Consider the following 6565-nt stretch of genomic DNA (forward strand, 5'->3'; position numbering starts at 1 on the left):
GCTATAAGTGTATGAAAGCTCAAAAAGGAACTAAGTGGGTGTGCATCCAACTTGCTTGCTCACCAAGACCTAGGGCAATTTGAGGAAGGCCATCGTTGGAATATACAAGCCAAGTTCTATAATGAAAAATTCCCACTAGTATATGAAAGTGACAACATAGGAGACTCTATCATGAAGATCATGGTGCTAATTTGAAGCACAAGTGTGGAAAAAGGATAGTAACATTGCCCCTTCTCTCTTTTCTCTTTTTTGTTTGTTTGGCTTCTCTGGCCTCCTTTGTTGTTGGCTTCTTTGGCCTCTCTTTTTTTCTCACATGGGGCAATGCTCTAATAATGAAGATCATCACACTTTATTTACTTACAACTCAAGAATTACAACTCGATACTTAGAACAAAAATATGACTCTATATGAATGCCTCCGGCGGTGTACCGGGATGTGCAATGACTCAAGAGTGACATGTATAAAAAATGATGAAAGGTGGCTTTGCCACAAATACGATGTCAACTACATGATCATGCAAAGCAATATGATAATGATGAAGTGTGTCATAATAAACGGAACGGTGGAAGTTGCATGGCAATATATCTTGGAATGGCCATGGAAATGCCATAATAGGTAGGTCTGTGGTTGTTTTGAGGAAGGTATATGGTGGGTGTAAGGTACCGGCAAAAGTTGCATAGTACAAGAGAGGCTAGCAATGGTGGAAGGGTGAGGCTGTGTATAATCCATGGACTCAACATTAGTCATAAAGAACTCACATACTTTGTCAGGGAGGCTGATTCCACCAACACCTATGGGGACAGGGCCCCTTTCGGTTCGGCGGGGGGCGGAGGTCGCACAAAGAGCGGATCGAGGCGGTACACGCGAGCGATTTTTACCCAGCTTCGGGCCGCACGGATGCGTAAAACCCTACTTCTGCTTGTTTGTGTGTATTGAATTCTTGCTCAGGAGCGACGGACGCTGCCAGACTGAGCGTGAGAGTGTTTCTGGTGTTGAATGAGCCGAACTGGCCGAACCAGATCCACCAGCTGCACCAGCTCAACTAGCTGAACCAGCTAAACCAGCTCAACCAGCTGAACCAGCTGAACCAACTGAACCCCTTCTACGTTGCGCCTGGGCCTCCTTTTATACTTTCAAGGGGTCACCGACAGGGGGCAACATAGATAAGAAGGGTAAAAATGGAAAAGGACGCGGTAGGTGCAGCTACCGCTACTGTGGATACAGTGCACCCTACCTAACTCTGACGGCAGGGGACAAGGGCATTAAATGCTTGTCTGAGTTGCTCAAATAGTGCAAAAAGTGACCGTTAGGAGCGCCATTGTTTGCCACGATGGCCTTCTCTTCATCTCCGCTTGCCACCTCGCACCCCTAGCTGCACAGCCTCCTGCCACGTGTGCTTGGGAGAGTCCTAGAGCGACACGTTAGCAGGTGTGCTGGAGCGCGGGCATGAAGTGGGGGTTTCCCGCGGCAAGCTCCTTGCCGCGGTCGTCGTCTTGTCGTGTTTGGGAGCTTGTCGCTCACCGGGCCTTGCCGGGATGCAGGACGCATCACGGCAAGCTTCCTTGGTATGCCTTGAGTGGCCTTCCCGGCAAGCTCCTCTTGCCGGGGTCTTGTCTCTTCCCGGCAAGCTCCTCTTGCAGGGGCCTGGGTTGGCCTTCCCGGCAAGCTCCTCTTGCCGGGGCCTTGGTTGGCCTTCCCGGCAAGCTCCTCTTGCCGGGGCCTTGGTTTGAGTACTTTGTTCTTGAATGGTCTCCAAGGGAGCCACGGAGGGTCTTGGCGGTCACCCGGCAAGCCTTGCCGCGGGATGCTGCGACTGCCCGTGCACAAGTTCGGGGTACTAGGGTACCCCTACTCTAGTACACCGACAGGAGCCCCCGGGCCTGGGCCATACACGGTGCCGAGCGCTGTTGGGCCAGGCCCAAAACAGTGCACGGGCACGCGCGGCCTAGGTCACGCCGCATATCTCTCCGCTCCCACCGCGCACGCCCAGAACGGCACGCGTCAAACGCGGCGTCGTGGGAGAGATCGTGGGAGGTTGTTTATTTGGAAGGCCGAAACGTCCGCCCCGTCCCTCTTTATAAGCAGGGGAAACAGGGGCATTTCCTCCATCTTCGTCATTCGCTGTTGCAATCTCAGAAACCTCCGCCGCCCTCCTCCGCTTCCAAAGTCGAAAGAGAGCAGCGCTCCGCTCCCGTCGCCGCCGCCACTACCGGCGCCGTCGATCTCCCCCACCGCCTTCGCCATGGCTCCGAAGCCCGGAAAGGGGAAGGCCGCGAAAGTTGTGAAGTCGACCGAAGCGCAGCGGCTTGAGGTGCTGCGGAAAGAGCGGGCCACCTTCCTCCCTGAGCTCTCCGCAAAGGATCTGAGGGAGTGGTACTATCTCTTCTGGTCGACGGAGACGCGGGCGCATCCGCGCACGAAGGTACTCTCCGCCGTCGCCTCGCAAGCAGCTCCAGTTGGCGGATATCCTTTCTTCATCGTGTTCTTCTACTGCGGGCTCTGCCCGCCATTCTCTGATTTCTTCTGTGATATCATGAACACCTACGGGCTCCACTTCCTTGATTTTACCCCCAATGTCGTTCTGACCATGGCAGTTTTCGCCCATCTATGCGAGAACTTTGTCGGAGTCCACCACAACGTAGCTCTCTTCCGCCATTTCTTCATGCCCCGTGTCGAGAGAGGGGAACCCCTTGCCAGGGGGATCGCCTGGATCTCGCGAGCCAGCAAGAAGGAGACCTATCTGGAGGGGGAGCTCCGCAGCAAGTGGGTTGAGTGGAGAGCAGACTGGTGCTGGGTAGTAGAGGAGAACCCGCAGCTGTTCACCACTCTGCGCCAAAGCCCCAGCAGTGCGAGGCAATGATTGGAGCGCCCTGTCCGCGGACGATGACAAGTTGACGATCGCTACCACCCGGATCTTGCGCCTCAGGCTTGCCGGGTTGACTATAGGAGCTGTCGGCGCAGATTTCCTCCGCCGCCGCATCGCCCCTCTGCAGGCGAAAGGGAGACCCGCCTGGGAATTTGGAGGCCCGGCGGACATCATGAGGTTGCGCCCAGGCCTCAACTTCAATTTCACCGTCATAGAATTGGACGGGATACTTAAGGAAATATTCAAGCACGACCCGCAGCATCCCGAGTGGTTCAGGTTGCCGGCAGCCATCGTGCCTCTGTGTAACAACTCCTCGCGCGACCGCATCTGCGCAATGATGCCGTTGTGTGATTCGCACGGGATCGCTCCAACTTGGCAAGAGCCCGCCGGCGACGTCATGCAGCAGTTCTTCGACAGCCTAGTGGAGGTGGCGGTCAATGCTGACGAGAAGAAGCTCCTCACCCGCGACACCACTGATCGAGAGATGGAGCGCATCGCCACCAGGGCGGAAGAGGCGGCGGCAGCCGCAGCCGCTGGCGAATTTGGGTTCACGGTGGAGGAAGCGGACGCGGCATCGGCGATGAGTCTTGCTGAGCGGGAGTGGCCCGAAGACGAAGAAGAGCTTGCCGCGCCCGACGCCGAGTTGAGTGAGCCCGCCGAGGGTGCGAGTGGCCCGCCATCTCCGGGGAGCTTGCCGGAAACAGGGCTCGAAACGCAGCCCCCAATGCAGCCAAGAAGGCACCTCCGCAGGGTCGGGGACGCAGCAGGGCGGCAAGCTGGTCAACAGCCGCAGCGCCGCGCGACGCGCTCCGCCGCGGCAAGTACGGTTGCCGCGGGTGCGCCTCCCGCAGCAGTGGCAACTGGGGCGGGGTCATCTCGGGCTGGCGCCGCAGTCCCCGCCAAGCGGCCAAGGGATCCCACCCCTCCACCTCATCGTGCCGGAAGTGGGCCGAACTTCGACCTCTCCGCGCTCAGCTCCGACGAGGAGGAAGAAGAAGAAGAGTAAGATTCCCTTGCTTGTTCTTGTAGTTCTTCAACTTGCATCGGATCTGATCCACCCTGAGCTCTTCTTTTCAGGACTCTGGCCCAAAGGGCGGCGAAGAGGGCCAAGGCTCAGGTGGTGGTCATCGAGGACGAGCCTACTGCGACAACAGGAGGCGCGCCCGAGACCACCCTGCCGGATCCGGCCATCACTTCGCAGAGCAGCCCCCAGCGCAGCCCCCAGCGTAAGCATATGGTTTACTTTCTGCTTCTGGGTGCGCGTGGTTGCTCTTTTCCTTTGTTGACATCTGATCACTGGTTTGTTTGTGCAGGAGCAGAACAGCTTGATCAGGAGGGCGTGGTGATCTCCTCCGACTCGTCGTCTGCTTCGACTACGCCGCCAAGGGCGGACTCCCCGGCAAGGGAGCGTCCTCCGGTAAGGGAGGAGCCTCCGGCAAGGGAGGAGTCTCCGGCAAGGGACAGCGCTAACGATCCGCCGATGGTGGAGGTCACGACGGCAGATCCTAGCACAGGTAGCCCTTCTTGCCCGAAACTTTCCTTGTAGTCTTCTGTTGATTTCTCTTCTCGAACACTTGTTTGATTTCTCCTTCTTCTTTGGTCGTCAGACCCACCCTCCATGGGTCCGATGGAGACCGAGGCGGGCGGCGAGGAGGACGCGCGCGGCAATACTAATGATGCCGCGGCCACCGAAGAAGGAGCCGGCGCTGACGTGCCCCCCGGCGAAGAGGCAGCCAAGACTGCTGCCGAAGAAGCTGGCGGGGGATCTGGCGATCGCACTGACGGCCCTGAGGCCGCAGGAGCGCCAGGCGCTGCACCGACCGCCGATCCCTCCGCTGCTGCCGTAGCGTCAGGCTCCGAGGAGCCCCAGGCCGGCGCCTATCTGAAGGCTAGCGAGGGCATCTTCATCAAGCTCCCCTGGGCATCGAGCTCCAGGGCGCCGATGGAAGGAGAAGCTCTGGATGGGGAGGTGCTTGCCTCCGCCGGGTTGTCGATCGTCGACGCGCCGGGAAGCAGCAGTGAAGAGCCCGAGGAGGAGCGGCTGCTGCAGAGGCTGTTGGCGCTCTACCGCGCCCGTCAAGTCAAGTTGGAGTCCCGGGAAGCGCTTGCCGCGAGGGCGAGCGTGGACATAGAGAAGCATGCAGAGGAGCTCCGGGGTCTTCGCTAAGAAACTCTCCGGGCCTTGGCGGAGGAGCGGGAGCAGCTTGCTGAGGAGCGGAAGGCCTTCCTCCTCGAGAAGGCCGAAGCTGAAGAGCATCAGCGGCTCACCGGTGAGAAGCTGTACGCGCGAGAAGGCGAGCTGGCTCAGCGGAAAGTGAACCTCGACAGCCACGAAGAGGAGCTTGCCGCGCGTGAACGGGCACTTGGCGGGACGCTCCAAGAGGCAAAGGATACGGCTGCGGCTGCCGAGGCCGCCAAGAAAGAATTGGAGGCAAAGGTGGCGCAGCTAGAAACTGATCTGAAGGTTGGTGGCGAAGAGCTTGCCGCCCTCAAGCTAGAGCGCGAGAAGGACACCCTTGCCCACGGTGAGCTGCAGGGCCGACTCGCCGAGAGGGGCAAGGAATTGAGCGCCGCCAAGGATTCCAACGCCGATCTGACGCTGAAGCTGGCCACCTTGATGGAGACGTTGGACAGCGCCAAAAAACGGGAGGCAGACTTGAAGAAGGACATCGAGGCCAACGAGGCGCTGCTAGCGAGGGCCGCCGAAACCCAGAATCTTCTCAGAGATACTGTGGAGCTCTGGACGGAGGGCCTCGTGAACATTGCTGCAGTTATCGAAGAGGAGCTGGTGCAATTGGGGGTGGAAGGCTTCGGGTACTCCTCCGACGAGAACCTCCAACCCAGCGCCAAGCTCACTCTGTTCTTCAAAGGTGTGGCGGCGGCGCTCCAGCAACTCCGGGAACGGATCCCAAAGCAGTTGGCCGACGAGTCACGCTCGATTTGTGCCGGAGTTCTGGAGAAGGTGCTGGTGAAGGTGGCCTTCCGCAATCCGGGACTCAACCTCACCAACGTCCTCAAGAAGCTGCCGGCGGACGCTGATCTTGACGCACTTAAGGCCCTCGTCGCACCCATTGTGGACAGGGTGAACGAGGTCAAAAGGGTTGACGGCGATCGCGTAGATTAGGCTGCCCATTTTATTCTTTTCTTGTCGCTGCCAGTCATGTCATGGGAACACTTTATTAGAGGCGCGACAAGTTATTTTTGTAATATAACTCTATCTTAGGAAAAAAATGATGTGTTACTTCCTTTACTCGACTCTTGGCTTTGTATGGTTCTGCCCTACGCTTTCTAGGGAAACTTGCCGGCGCAGGTACCCTTGCCACGAGCGCCGAGTGCGGAACTTCAGCAGCCTGCTGGCGGGGTCGCTACCGACAAGCAACCTTGTCGCAACTAGTTGCAGCTCACTTAAGTTGTTGAGCGGACTCGAAACAAAGTAAGGGCGCTAGCGGCTCACTTAAGTTGCTGAGCGGACTCGAAGCAAAGTAAGGACGCTAGCAGCTCACTTAAGTTGTTGAGAGGACTCGAAACAAAGTAAAGGCGCAACTAGCTACGAGTTGGTTCCTCCGCGCACAGGTTTTCCATACAAAGCACGGTCGTTCAAGGAAAATAACTCGAAAACTTAAAAAACTGATTGCTCAAGCTTTAGCAACTTAGCTTTTTTGTCGTCTGCTTCCCGGCAAGGAGAAACTTTCTTGAAA

This window comes from Triticum aestivum, chromosome 3A (assembly GCF_018294505.1).
Source record: "Triticum aestivum cultivar Chinese Spring chromosome 3A, IWGSC CS RefSeq v2.1, whole genome shotgun sequence".
Classification (NCBI taxonomy): Eukaryota; Viridiplantae; Streptophyta; class Magnoliopsida; order Poales; family Poaceae; genus Triticum; species Triticum aestivum.